The following is a 13598-nucleotide window of genomic DNA, read 5'->3' as shown; positions in this document are numbered from 1 at the left end:
GTGTGACAAAGCCAATTATGAAACTTCTCTCTGCTTCAGGTTTTCCACCCATAAGACGGGGAAGTGGTACTACTACCTGAGATGGATCATGTTATGTACTACTTTTTATAATCAGGGCAAAAAAAATGTAGCTGCCCATACAACAGCAAGATGTCTTTCACCTATATGAAAATATGGTCACTGGTGCATGCAGTGTCCCGGATTGTGAGAAGTATGTCCGACTGCTGATTTAGGCCTAACTTCCCCCAAGGGGCCCCAGATTGCAAGAGGATGCAAGCCAGGCTGGAGGACACCTCATCCCCCCATCCTGCCCCCCACAAATTTTGTGTACCAGGCCTCTAGTATCTTATAATCTCTCTGATTAGGTAAGGGAAAGTTTGATGTAGTATAACATTAGAGGCAGGCTTCATGAATTCCTTGTCATTTCTCAAGGGCTTGAGGATCCCTTCTTCTTAAGATAAAGTCTCTGGACTACCGATCAACATCAAAAATACCTACACATTCTCAAATGAGAATCTTGAATACAAGAAAAATCTACTATGGATAAATGAATATTAAACTCAACAAGCTTTTTAAGTAGATAGTTATGGCTAATCATGAAATAGACACTGAGGACAGATTTAAAAACCCAGAAAATTATCCCCAAGTTGGTTTGAGATGCAACAGGTCATCCATAAAGGGAGAAGAAGAAGTGATTATAAAATATCGCAATCTGTTTCCAGTTCCCCTCAAAGATGAAAAAGTACAACCCGCAGATTGAGTCACTTGTTGTTCCAGGAAAAAGAAAACATTCTCCTTAGCTATACACAGAAAAATCAAGTTAAAGACCTCTTTGCTTCCTTGATCATCTCCAATATAGGCTCTCCTAATCACATAATTGTCTTAACCTTTGGCAGCCCTGTGCTCCATTATCTTTGCTTTTTTCCATTCCTCTGCTCCATATACATTTCTGTATTGCTACTGGAAAACCTTTGAATGGTAGTAGCAAAGTCATAAAGGAGCAATACACCAAATAAAACAAAAATTGATAGGGAGAATGGCAAATTGGAGCAAAAGCTGAAATGTGGACAGGTTCAGGTCAAATGTGCAAACAATTTTATAATATTTTAGTCTGGCCAGGGACTAATGCAAAACTAGTGATGGAGAAGATAATAACTAGTATTGATTGAATATCAAATCATATACTATTAGACAAAGTGAATATTCTTCTGTTTTGGCTTAAACTCCTTTTTAAAAGGCATGATTGGTTAATCAACAATTAGAACAAATCCCTTTCCAAGTAAGCAGCATTGGATTGCCCTTTTAAAAATTAGTGTTCATCCAAACAACTATATGCCAAAAAATTAGATAATAAGGAAGCAATAAATTCCCCAAAACATACCATACAATCTTTCAAAACAGAATAAAAAAGGAACAGAAAATATGAACAGACAAATTAAAACCAACAAAATTGAGCAGCAATTGCTTCACCTGGTTTGGCTCAATGGATAGAGTGTCAGCCTGTGAACTGAAGGGTCCCGGGTTCAATACAAAGGACTTGTACCTCAGTTGCAGGCTGGGTCCCTGACCACGGTCAGAGCTCTTGTGGTAGGCAAAAAATTGATGTGTCTCTCACATAGATGTTTCCTTCTCTGTGTCTCTCCCCTCCCTTCTACTCTCTCTAAAAATCAATGGAAAAATATTCTCAGACGAGGATTTAAAACAACAACAAAAAATTGAAGCAGAAATCAAAATACTCCCAGCAAAAAGTCCTGCACTGGATTGATTCACAGGTGAATTGTACCAAACATTCAAGGAAGAACTAACATATATCCTTCTTAAACTACTACAAAAATTTCAAGAGGAGAGATGACTTTCAAGTTCATTTTACAAAACCAGTATTATCCTAATTCCAAAACCAGATAGAGACATTACAAGGATAGAAAATTATAGTTCAACATCCCTAATGAACATAGATGCAAAAGTCCTCAAAAATATTTGCAAACTGAATTCAGCGTTACAGAAAGATTATACAACATGAACAAGTGGGATTTATTACTGGGTTGTAAAGTTGATACAATATCTGTAAATCAATGAATGTGATACACCACATAAACAAAGTAAAGGATAAGAATCCTGTTGCAGAAAAAAAATTGACAAATTTCAGCACCCACTTATGATTTTTTAAAAAACCCAAACATCTCTCAGTACAGTGGGAATAGAGGGGACAGACTTCAACATAATGAAGACCATATATGACAAACCCACAGATAATATCATACTCAGTGGAGAAAAACAAAAAGCATTTCCCTTACGATCAGGGACAAGACAGAATATCCACTTTCACCATTCTTTTTCAACTTAGTACTGAAAGCTCTAGTTACAGCAATCAGACAAGAAAAAAAAACCAAGCAAAGGCCAAAGTTAGTAAAGGAAGGGAATAAGAAAAATTAGAGCAGAATTAATTTTTAAAAAAAGACAATAGAAAAATGTAATGCAACAAAATGTTGGTTCTTTGAAAAGGTTGATAAAATTTACAAAGCTCTGGCTGGACTCACTAAGAAAAAGAAAGAAAAAAGTCTAAAAAACAAAACAAAACAAAGAACACACACACCAAAATCAGAAATGAAAGAGAAGTTACACTGGACACCACAGAAATACAAAAGACTATTGAAGAATAGTATGAAAGGAAATACACCACCAAACTCAGTAACCTAGAAGAAATGGACAAGTTACTAGAAATATAACTTTCCTAGACTGAATCATGAAGAACTGGAAAACCTAAATAAACTGACCAATAGTAAGAAAATTGAAATAGTCACTAAACACCTTCCAAAAAGTAAAAGTCTAGAACCAGATGGTTTAACTAATGAGTTCTACCAAACAGTCAAAGAAGATTTAATATCTATCCTGCTCAAACTCTTGCAAAAAATGTAAAAAGAGTCAATACATCCCAATTCATTTTATAAGGCCAACATTACTCTAATACCAAAACCTGGCAGGGAAAATACACAAAAAAGACAAATTTATACCAATGTTTGATAAATATAGATGCAAAAATCCTAAACACAATACTAAAAAAAAAAATAAAACACTAAATTGAAAAGATAACACATCAGTGAGGTTCATTCCAGGGGCACAAGAATGGTTCAACATACACAAATCGATCAATGTGGTATACCACCTTAAAAATAAAGGATAAAAAGTCATATGATCATATCAGTAGATGCAGAAAAAACATTTGACAAGATACAGCATCTTTTATCATTAAAATGCTCAGTAGAATGGGCATAGAAGGAAAGTACTTCAACAGAATGGAGGGCATATGTTACAAACCTTCAGCTAATGTCATAGTGAATGGTGATTAGCTGAAAGGTTTTTTTTTCAAGAACAGGAGCAAGAAAGGATGCCTACTCTTACCACTGCTATTCCACATAGTACTGGAAGTCCTAGTCAGAGGGTTCAGACAAGAGAAAAAAACAATTAAAAGCATCCAAATTGGCAATGGAGAAGTAAAATTGTCACTTTTTGCAGATAATGAGTCTTTATATAGAAAACTCTAAATATTCCACCAAATAAGAATCAACATCATTACAATACCCATATTACCCAAAGCAATCTATAGATTCAATGAAATCCCAATTAGAATGCCAATGGCATATTTCACAGATCTAGAAAAAACACACTCCAAAACTTTTATGGAACCAAAAGAGACTCCGAATGGCCACAGTAATCTTGAGAATGAAGAGCAAAGTTTGAGGAATTATAATACCAGATATCAAGTTATACTACAAAGCCACTATACTCAAAACAGTCTGGTACCGGCATAAAAACAGGCATATAGATCAATGGAACAGAACAGAGACGCCAGAAATTGACCCAAGCTATTGTGCTCAATTAATATTTGACAAAAGAGGCAAGATCATACAATGAAATAAAGACAGTCTCTTCAATAAATGGTTTTGGGAATACTGGACAGGTACATGCAAAAAAAAAAAAAAAGAAAGAAAGAAACTAATCCACCAACTTACAGCATACACAAGAATAAACTCAAAATGGATAAAAGACCTAAATGTAAGTTGTAAAACCATAAAAATCTTAGAAGAAACCAGAGTCAACAAAATCTCAGACATCTCTCACAGCAATATGTTTACTGATACATCTCCTAGGGCAAAAGAAACTAAGGAGAAAATGAGCAAATGGGACCACATCAAAATAAACAGTTTCAGAGAACCAAGATGGTGGCGTAGGCAAATGCTTGTACTTGCTGCTTCCCACAACCACATCAAAATTACAACGAAAATACAGAACAACCATCATCCAGAACCACTGGAAACTGGTTGAATGGAAGTCCTACAACTAGAAAAGTAAAGAAGACAGCACACTGAGATTGGTAGGAGGTGCGGAGGTGCGGAACAGGCTGGTCCGGCACCCACATGGGCCACTTTTTTAATCAGGAGGGAGATCACCTCTGTGGAGGTCACCCAGAGGAGCAAGGGCTCCCAGCCCCACACAACATGCCCAGCCCAGGGTCCTAGAGCTGGGAAAAGAAGTCCCTAAGGGCAGTAAGAACTACAGGCTGTAAAAACCAGTGCGAGTTGGGGCTGAGTAACATACAGGCTGCTGGAGACCCAGATGCTCCTCTTAAAAGGCTGGCACCATGAATTGAATTTACAAGCACCCACTTCCTCTGAGCTCCAGTGCCGGGTGAGGCTCTGGGGCAGTGATCAGCAAACTCATTAGTCAACAGAGCCAAATATCAACAGTACAACGATTGAAATTTCTTTTGAGAGCCAAATTTTTTAAACTTAAACTATATAGGTAGGTACACTATTATTAACTTAATTAGGGTACTCCTAAGGCTTAGAAAGAGTCACACTCAAGGGGCCAAAGAGCCGCATGTGGCTTGCGAGCCTCAGTTTGCCAATCACGGCTCTGGGGGACCCAGACACATACGAGGAGGAACTGGAATGTCTGGCATTTAGGTAGGAACTCTGGGGCGGCTTTCTTCCAGACAGAGGTGCTCGCAGCAGTCATTGTTCCTGTGCTGGGACCTCCCCGGTTGCAGGGCTGACTGGCAGCCATTTCTGTTTGCTCCACTCTGGTGATTTTTGAGACCCCACCCCAACCTACCCCACCCAATTTACAACCCAAACCCAAGCTGTGGGCAATGGCTTTTGCATATGAATGGCCTGTCCTTTCTTAGGCTAAAAACCTGTCAAATAAGCTGAAGATGGGTCAGGAAGCCCCAACCCTATCAATAAAAGGCCCAAGACCAGGCACCAGAACCAGCCTCAGCCTGCCTTGCTTCACAGCTGGGCCTCATCTGGGCACTTCCAAACCCAATACAAAGAGGAGGAATCTGCAGATCACTCTGCAGTTCCTGCTGGATGACCCCAGGCAGTGGCTGACTTTGCACCTCCCTGGAGATCCAAGAGCCAGTGTACCAAGTGGTTAATGTCAGACCATACCAGATTACAACTCTTCACATCCATAGGTGACACAATCAAGGGGCAGACACAGTGAGCACCAAGGCCCCACTGAAGCAAGTTCTATTCCTTAAGCGTGTCTCCTGCAGCGAAGCTCTCCCACTGTAGTCACAGCTGGTCCCCACAGCCAATTGGCCAAGAGGTCAATTCCTCCCAGTGACACCAACGGTGATCAAGGCTCAACTACAAGACTGTACACACAGCCCACAAAGGGGTGCCCCTAGAGTGTCCACCACAGCTGACTGGGGAGGCTAAGCCACTGGGCCCTATAGAACACCTAGTACACAAGGCCACTCTATCAACTCAAGGATATTTAGCAGCTCTACCCAATACATAAAAACAAACACAGGGAAGCAGCCAAAATGCAGAGACAAAGAAACATTTCATAAATGAAAGAAATGGAAGAAAGCAAACTATTGGATATAGAGTTCAAAACCACAGTTATAAGGTTACTCAAGAATCATCTAGAAACTTCTAAGGTACTTAGTGAGACTTTTAAGGATCTTAGTGAGAATGCCAAAAAAATGAAAAAGGAGCAGTCAGAAATTAAGCATACACTGACTGAAATAAAGAATAATATACAGGGATTCAACAGTAGATCCTGAGAATCAAATCAATGATTTGAAATATGAGGAAGCAAAAAACACCCAACCAGAAGAGCAAAAAGATATAAGAATTAAAAAAATATGAAGACAGTGTAAAGAGCCTCTGGGACAACTTCAAGCATACCAACATCCGAATTATGGGGGTGCCAGAAGGAGAGAGAGAGCAAGATACTGAAAACTTATTTGAAGAAATAATGACAGAAAACTTCCCCTACCTAGTGAAAGAAATAGACTTACAAGTCCAGGAAGCACAGAGAACCCCAAAGAAGAGAAACCCAAAGAGGACCACACCAAGACACATCATAATTAAAATGGCAAGGGCAAAAGACAAAGAGAGACTCTTAAAAGCAGCAAGAGAAAAGCAGTTAGTTACCTACAAGGGAGTGCCCATGCAACTGTCAGCTGATTTCTCAACAGAAATTATATAGACCAGAAGGGAGTGGCAAGAAATATTCAAAGTGATGAATAGCAAGAACCTACAACCAAGATTAATCTACACAGCAAAGCTATCATTTAGAATTGAAGGTCAGATAAAGAACTTTACAGACAAGAAAAAGCTAAAAGAGTTCATCACCACCAAACCAGTATTATATGAAATACTGAAGGGTATTCTTTAAGAAGAGAAAGAAGAAGAAAAAGGTAAAGGTAAAAAATATGAACAACAAAGTGACAACAAATACATATCTACCAACAACTGAATCTAAAAATCAAACAAATAAAAAATCTGATGAACAGAATAAACTGGTGAATGGAATAGAATCAGGGGCATAGAAATAGAACAGACAGACAATTCTCAGAGGGAAGGAGGTGTGGGGGAGTGCAGGAGGAGATTAGACAAAGATCTTATATGCAAGTATGCATTACCTATGGACACAGACAATGAGGTGGCGAAGGCCTGAGGTGGGATGGGAACTGGGTGGAGGGGAGCTATGGGGGGAAAAAGAGAGACCTCTGTAATAATCTCAACAATAAAGATTAATTTAAAAAAATTAAAAATTAAAGATTGTAAAAAATAAATAAAAATTTCTGCACAACAAAAGAAACCATCAACAAAGTGAAAAAAGAGCCCACTGCATGACAAAACATATTTGGCAATGATACATCTGATAAGGGATTAATTTTTAAAATATATAAGGAACTCATACAACTTAACAAAAGGAAGACAATCCAATTAAAAAATGGGCAAAGGACCTAAATAGACACTTCTCCAAATTAGGCATACAGAAGGCCAGAGACATATGGAAAAAATGCTCAAAGTCACTAATTATCCGAGAGATGCAAATTACAAGGACAATGAGATATCACTTCACACCTGTCAAAGGCTATCATCAAATTAATAAACCACAAGTGTTATCGAGGATGTGGAGAAAAGGGACCCTTAGTACACTGCTGTGGCTGACCAGCAGACCCTGAGCGACAGATGAATAGATTACTCTGACACTTGTGTCTGTGAAAGAGAAGGCGAAGGGGCTTGTTTGGCTTTAGGAATCAAAACATCCCCAATTGCTTGCCTTGTTAGCCTTTTATTGTAACAACAGCTTGGACTAAAATTAACCTCCAGATACAATCAGCAGGTTAGGTATCCTCAGAAAGCTCATGCTTCTACAAGGTTGGGTCTTAAAGACTACTGGTAAACATAGAGATGCCATCAAAATACCCGGGGGATCGGACTTGTTTGGAAAAGTCAAGTTAGGGGCTGCCACCTTCGGCAAGGTCCCCCCAGAGGTCCCTAACACTTCAAAAAATCCTCCTTACAGACTTTCCAACCAAGTCCCATGCTTCCCCACAGTACCCTGGTGGTGGGAATGCAGACTGGTGCAGCCACTGTGGAAAACAGTATGGAGTTTCCTCAAAAAATTGAAAATGAAACTCCCATTTGATCCGGTGACCCCACTTCTAGGAATATATTTTAAGAAACCTGAAACACCAATCAGAAAGGATATAGGCACCCCTATGTTCATAGCAGCATAATTTACAACAGCTAAGATTTGGAAACAGAGCAAGTGCCCATCAGCAGATGAGTGGATTAAAAAACTGTGGTACATTTACACACTGGAATACTATGCCACTATAAAAAAAAAAAAGAAAAGAAACTCTTACCATTTTCAACAGCATGGGTGGACCTGGAGAGTATTATGCTAAGTGAAATAAGCCAGTCGGAGAAAGATAAGTATCACAGGATCTCATTCAGATGTAGAATCTAATGAACAAAATAAACTGATGAACAAAATAGATCCAGAGACATAGAAGCATGGAGCAGATTGTCAAACCTCGGAAGGAAGGCAGGGGATGGTGGGTGGGTGGGAAGAAATCAAGCAAAGAACTTGTACGCCTGCTGGGGTTCTTGTTCCGGCATTAAGAAGGGTTCAGCAATCTGGAGAAGAGCTGTGTGTAACTTCATAAAGAGTCCAGAGATGAAACATAATTTTGAAAGGCATTATAGGGAGGCAGAGGAGCCTAAAGAAACTAAGTTCTCCTCATCTCAGGACCCCTTGCTTTTTATTAACACAAATTGTCCTAAGGCAAGGTAGAGATATACACATCAAAGGGTAAGGTTTCTGTATATACAAGCATTTTCAGAATGGGAGAATTTGCCTACGGCTGTTCAGGTGTTTGGCCAGTAGGAGGCAATAACATGTAGATTGAAATGCCCTGAGCTGTCTGGCAGCAAGCAGTCATCCTTTTCAGGTTTGGGGAAATGCCCTCAGCCATTCCCAACAGGTGACAACATATGTGACTCAGTCCTTGTTGAGTCGCCAAGTTCCATCAACCTTTCGATGAAACTCTTGAAATTATGACATGCTGGAATTGGCTTCCAGCATATTATGCCTATATGCACTGTGTTTTATTCTTTTTGTTGTAATTGCAACAGAGAACTTGTATGCCCATGGATACAGACAATGGAGTTATGAAGGCCTAGGGCGGGAGATGAGAGGAGACTAGAAGAGGTCAATAGAGGGAAAAAGGAGACATCTGTAGTACTTTCAACAATAAAGATAATTTTTTAAAAAAGACTCCACCAAATAGCTATTAGGAACAACAAACAAATGTCGTAGCATTGCAAGATACAAAACCAACATATAAAAATGCATAGTGTTCCTACATACTAACAATGAAATTTCAGAAAAAAAAGAAAAACTAAATTCAATTTGCAATTGCAACAAAAAGAATAAAATACCTACAAATGAACTTAACAAAAGATGTGAAGCATCATTCACTGAAAACTACAAAACATTATTGAAAGAAATTGAAGAAGACACGAAGAAATGAAAAAATATTGCATGTTCATGGATTGTAAGAATTAAAATAGTTAAAATGCCCATATTATCCAACACAATATGCAGATTTAATGCAATCCCTACCAAAATCCAAATGGTACTTCTCAAAGAAATAGGACAGAAAAATTATCAAATTTCTATGAAGTCACAAAGAACCCTAAATAGTCAAACCAATCCTAAGAAAAAAAGAACAAAGCTGGAGCTACCACATCCCCTGACTTCAAATTATACTACAAAGCTACAATAATTAAACAATATAGCCGAAACCGGTTTGGCTCAGTGGATAGAGCATCGGCTTGCGGACTGAAGAGTCCCAGGTTCGATTCCGGTCAAGGGCATGTGCCTGGGTTTCGGGCACATCCCCAGTAGGAGATGTGCAGGAGGCAGCTGATCGATTTCTCTCTCATCGATGTTTCTAGCTCTCTATCTCTCCCTTCCTCTCTGTAAAAAATCAATAAAATATATTTAAAAATAATAATAATAATAATAATTAAACAATATAGTACTGGCCGAAAAACAGACACACACAAAAAAATGGAACAGAATTGGCACTTCAGAATACAATTTGATGGTTTCTTACAAAACTAAAATACTTATACCATGAAATCCAATAATCACACAGTTTGGTATTTACCCAAATAAGTTGAGAATTTTGGGCCAAACAAAACCCTGCACATATGTGTTTATAGCAGCTTTCTTCATAATTGCAAAAATGTCTTTCTGTGGGTGAATGAATAATATACAGTGGCACATCCAGACAATGGACTATTATTCAATGCTAAAAAGAACTGAGCTATCAAGCCACAAAGAGACAAGGAGGAACTTCAAATGCATTTTACAAAGTGAAAGAAGCCAATCTGAAAAGGTTGCATACTGTATCATTCCCATTATATAACACTAGAGGCCCAGTGCACGAATTTGTGCACAGGTGGGGTCCCTTGGCCTGGCTGGTGATCAGGGCTAATCAGGGCCCGCTGGCCAGGGGAGGGATCACGGGAGGTTGGCTGACCATGGGAGGTTGGCTGTGGGAGCACACTGACCACCAGGGGGCAGCTCCTGAGTTGAGCATCTGTCCCCTAGTGGTCAGTGCATGTCATAGCTACTAGTCAACCAGTCGTTCAGTCAACTGGTTGAAATGGTCGCTTAGGCTTTTATATATATATAGAGACTAGAGGCTCGGTGCATGAAATATGTGCACTCGGGGGAGGTCCCTCAGCCTGGCCTGCACCCTCTTACATTCCAGGAGCCGCACAATCAATCACCCTGTACAGGGAGGCCTGACCTACCCGCTGCAGCACCGCTGGCCAGGGAGCCTGGGCTTCCCTCTGTGGTGCAATTGATCACAGGGCTCCATGATTGATCACCCCACAGAGGAAGGCTCCGCCCACCTGGCTGGGGCTCCATGATAGATTGCCCTGCAAAGGGAGGCCCCACCCACCTGCTGCAGTGCTTCTGGCCAGGTAGCCTGGGCCTCCCTCTTTGGGGCTATCAATTGTGGGGCTCTACGATCAATCAGCTCACAGAGGGAGGCCCTGGCCACCCAGCTGGGGCTCCACGATCAATCGCCTGGCAGAGGGAGTCCCCACCCACCTGCTGCAGCAACACCAGTCATGGGCCTGGGCCTTCCGGTGTGGGGCAATTGATCATGGAATCCCCACCGATCGATTGCCCCACAGAGGGAGGCCCTGCCCACCCACTGCAGCACTGCCAGTCAGGTAGCCTGGGCCTCCCTCTGTGGGGCGATCAATCACCCCAAAGAGGTAGGCCCCACTCACTTAGCTGGGTCTCTGTGATTGATCTCCCCGCAGAGGGAGGCCCACCAGTTGGTGGCCTGGGCCTCCATCTTTGGGGGATCACGGAGGCCCCCGATTGATCGACCTACAGGCCAGTGGCTTGGGTCTTCCTCTATGGGTGATCGTGGGGCAATGACGGGGCCCCCCGACCAATCTCATCACACCCACCTTGGCTGGCCTGGTGCCAGTGTGTGTCATAGCGTGGTCATCCGGACTGTCATTCTGCTGTTCAGCTGTTCAGTTGATTTGCATATTATGCTTTTATTATTCTGGAAAAGGCAAGAAAAAGATCAATGGTTCCAGGGTGAGATGGGGAGAGATAAATTGGCAGAACACAGAGAATTTTTTGTGCAGTGCAAATACTCTGTATGATATTATAATTTTGGATACATGTCATTAAAACTTTGTCCAGTCCAGCCAGTTTTGCTCAATGGTTGAGCATTGCCCTATGAACCAGGAGGTCACAGTCTGATTCCTGGTAGGTGCACATGTCGGGGTGTGGGCTTGATCCCCAATAGGGGGTGTTCAGGAAGCAACCACTCAATGGTTCTATCTCATCATTGATATTTCTATCCCTCTTTCCCTCTCCCTTCCTCTCTCTGAAATCAATAAAAACATATTTTTTAAAAACACATCCACAAAATACAATGTTTACAGCATATTTATTCATAACAACTAAAGCCTAGGAAGAACTTAAAGGTTGCCAAAGGAAAATGACTAGTATATTTTGATCTATTTAAACAATAGAATACCAGTCAACAATAAAATTTATTGTATTGCTGAAAAAATACCAAAACTTGTATGCATGTCACAAACACATTTAGCAAAAGAAGGTAGAAACAAAAGTGCATACTTTATTATTTCATTTATATGAAATTTTAGAGCTGGAAAACATATATATTGATGAAATCAAATCACTACTTTTCTAGGGTAAGGGCACAAAGGAATGACAATAATGTAAACTGTTCTTATATTGATTGACATGGTGGTTACAGGTTTGTATACATTTGTCTAAATCATTAAATTGTACTCTGAAAATGTTAGCTTTTTACTGTTTGTAAATTAAGCATCAATGAAGTTTGGTCACTAAATATAATATAGTTTCTTGCCTGGTTGTCATGGCTCAGTGGTTGAGCGTCAACCTATGAACCAGGAGTACACAGTTTGATTCTAGGTCAGGGCACATGCCTTGGGTGCTGGCTTGATCCCCAGCATGGGGCATGCAGAAGGCAGCCAATCAATAATTCTCTCTCATCATTGATGTTTCTCTCTCTCTCTCTCTCTCTCTCTCTCTCTCTCTCTCTCTCTTCCTCTCTGAAATCAATTTAAAATCTATCTATTTAAAAACCTAAGCGACCATCTCAACAGAATGGATGACAAAACAGGCTGCGTGGGGCGACCAGGCTGGCAGGGGGGTTAGTGAGGGACGACCAACCGACTGAGCAATAGGCTGTGTGGGGCAACCAGGCCGACGGCGGGGGAGAGCGGGGGGGAAGGCAGGGGGCAGTAAGGGGCAACCAGGCTGGCTGGGTGGGGGGAGTTAGGGGAGACCAGGCTGGCGGGGGGGAGGGGTCAATTGGGGGCAACCAGGAAGGCAGGGGGACAGGTGGGGGTGACCAGGCCATCAAGGGGGGCAGTTAGGGGTGATCAGGTAGGCAGGCAGGTGAGCAGTTAGGAGCCAGTGGTCCCAGATTGTGAGAAGGATGTCCGACTGCCGGTTTAGGTCCCGGATTGGAGAGGGTGCAGGCTGGGCTGAGGCCACCCCACCCCCCGTGCATGAATTTCATGCACCGGGCCTCTAGTAATCCTATCTAATAAAAGAGAAACATGTTAATTAGCCGTACCTCTGCTACCCTTCCCATTGGCTAATCAGGGCGATGTGCAAATTAACTGCCAGCCAAGATGGCGGCCGGCAGCCAGGCAGCTTGAAGTGAACATGAGGCTTGCTTGCTTCAGTGACGGAGGAAGCTAACGTTCCCCGCCTGCCACTGCCGGCCTCGAGCTTGCAGTCTGAAACATTGTTACAAATATAGAAGCTAAACAAAACCCCAGAAACCTGCTTTCAGCCAGCCAGGATCTCAGAGCTGGAGTTGAAACAGTGTTTTGATTATAGAACCCAAACAAACCAGATACCTGCTTTCAGCAGCCGAGGCCTGAGAGCTGGAGCCAAGTCTCAGAGCTAAAGCTGGCCCAGAATAAAAAAAAAGAAAAGAAAAAAAGGAGTGGTTGGGAGCTTCAGTCACCCACCAGCCTGAAAACAGCCCTCAGCCCTTCACCCAGACTGGCCAGGCACCCCAGTGAGGATCCCCACCCTGAAGGGTGTGTGACCAGCTGCAAACAGCCCTCAGCCCCTCACCCAGGCTGGCCAGGCACCCAAGCGGGACCCCCACCCTGATCCAAGGCACCCTTCAGGGCAAACCAGCCAGACCCCACCCATGCACCAGGCCTCTATCC

This window comes from Myotis myotis, unplaced genomic scaffold (assembly GCF_014108235.1).
Source record: "Myotis myotis isolate mMyoMyo1 unplaced genomic scaffold, mMyoMyo1.p scaffold_m19_p_3, whole genome shotgun sequence".
Taxonomy (NCBI): domain Eukaryota; kingdom Metazoa; phylum Chordata; class Mammalia; order Chiroptera; family Vespertilionidae; genus Myotis; species Myotis myotis.
This window is presented reverse-complemented; position numbering follows the sequence as displayed.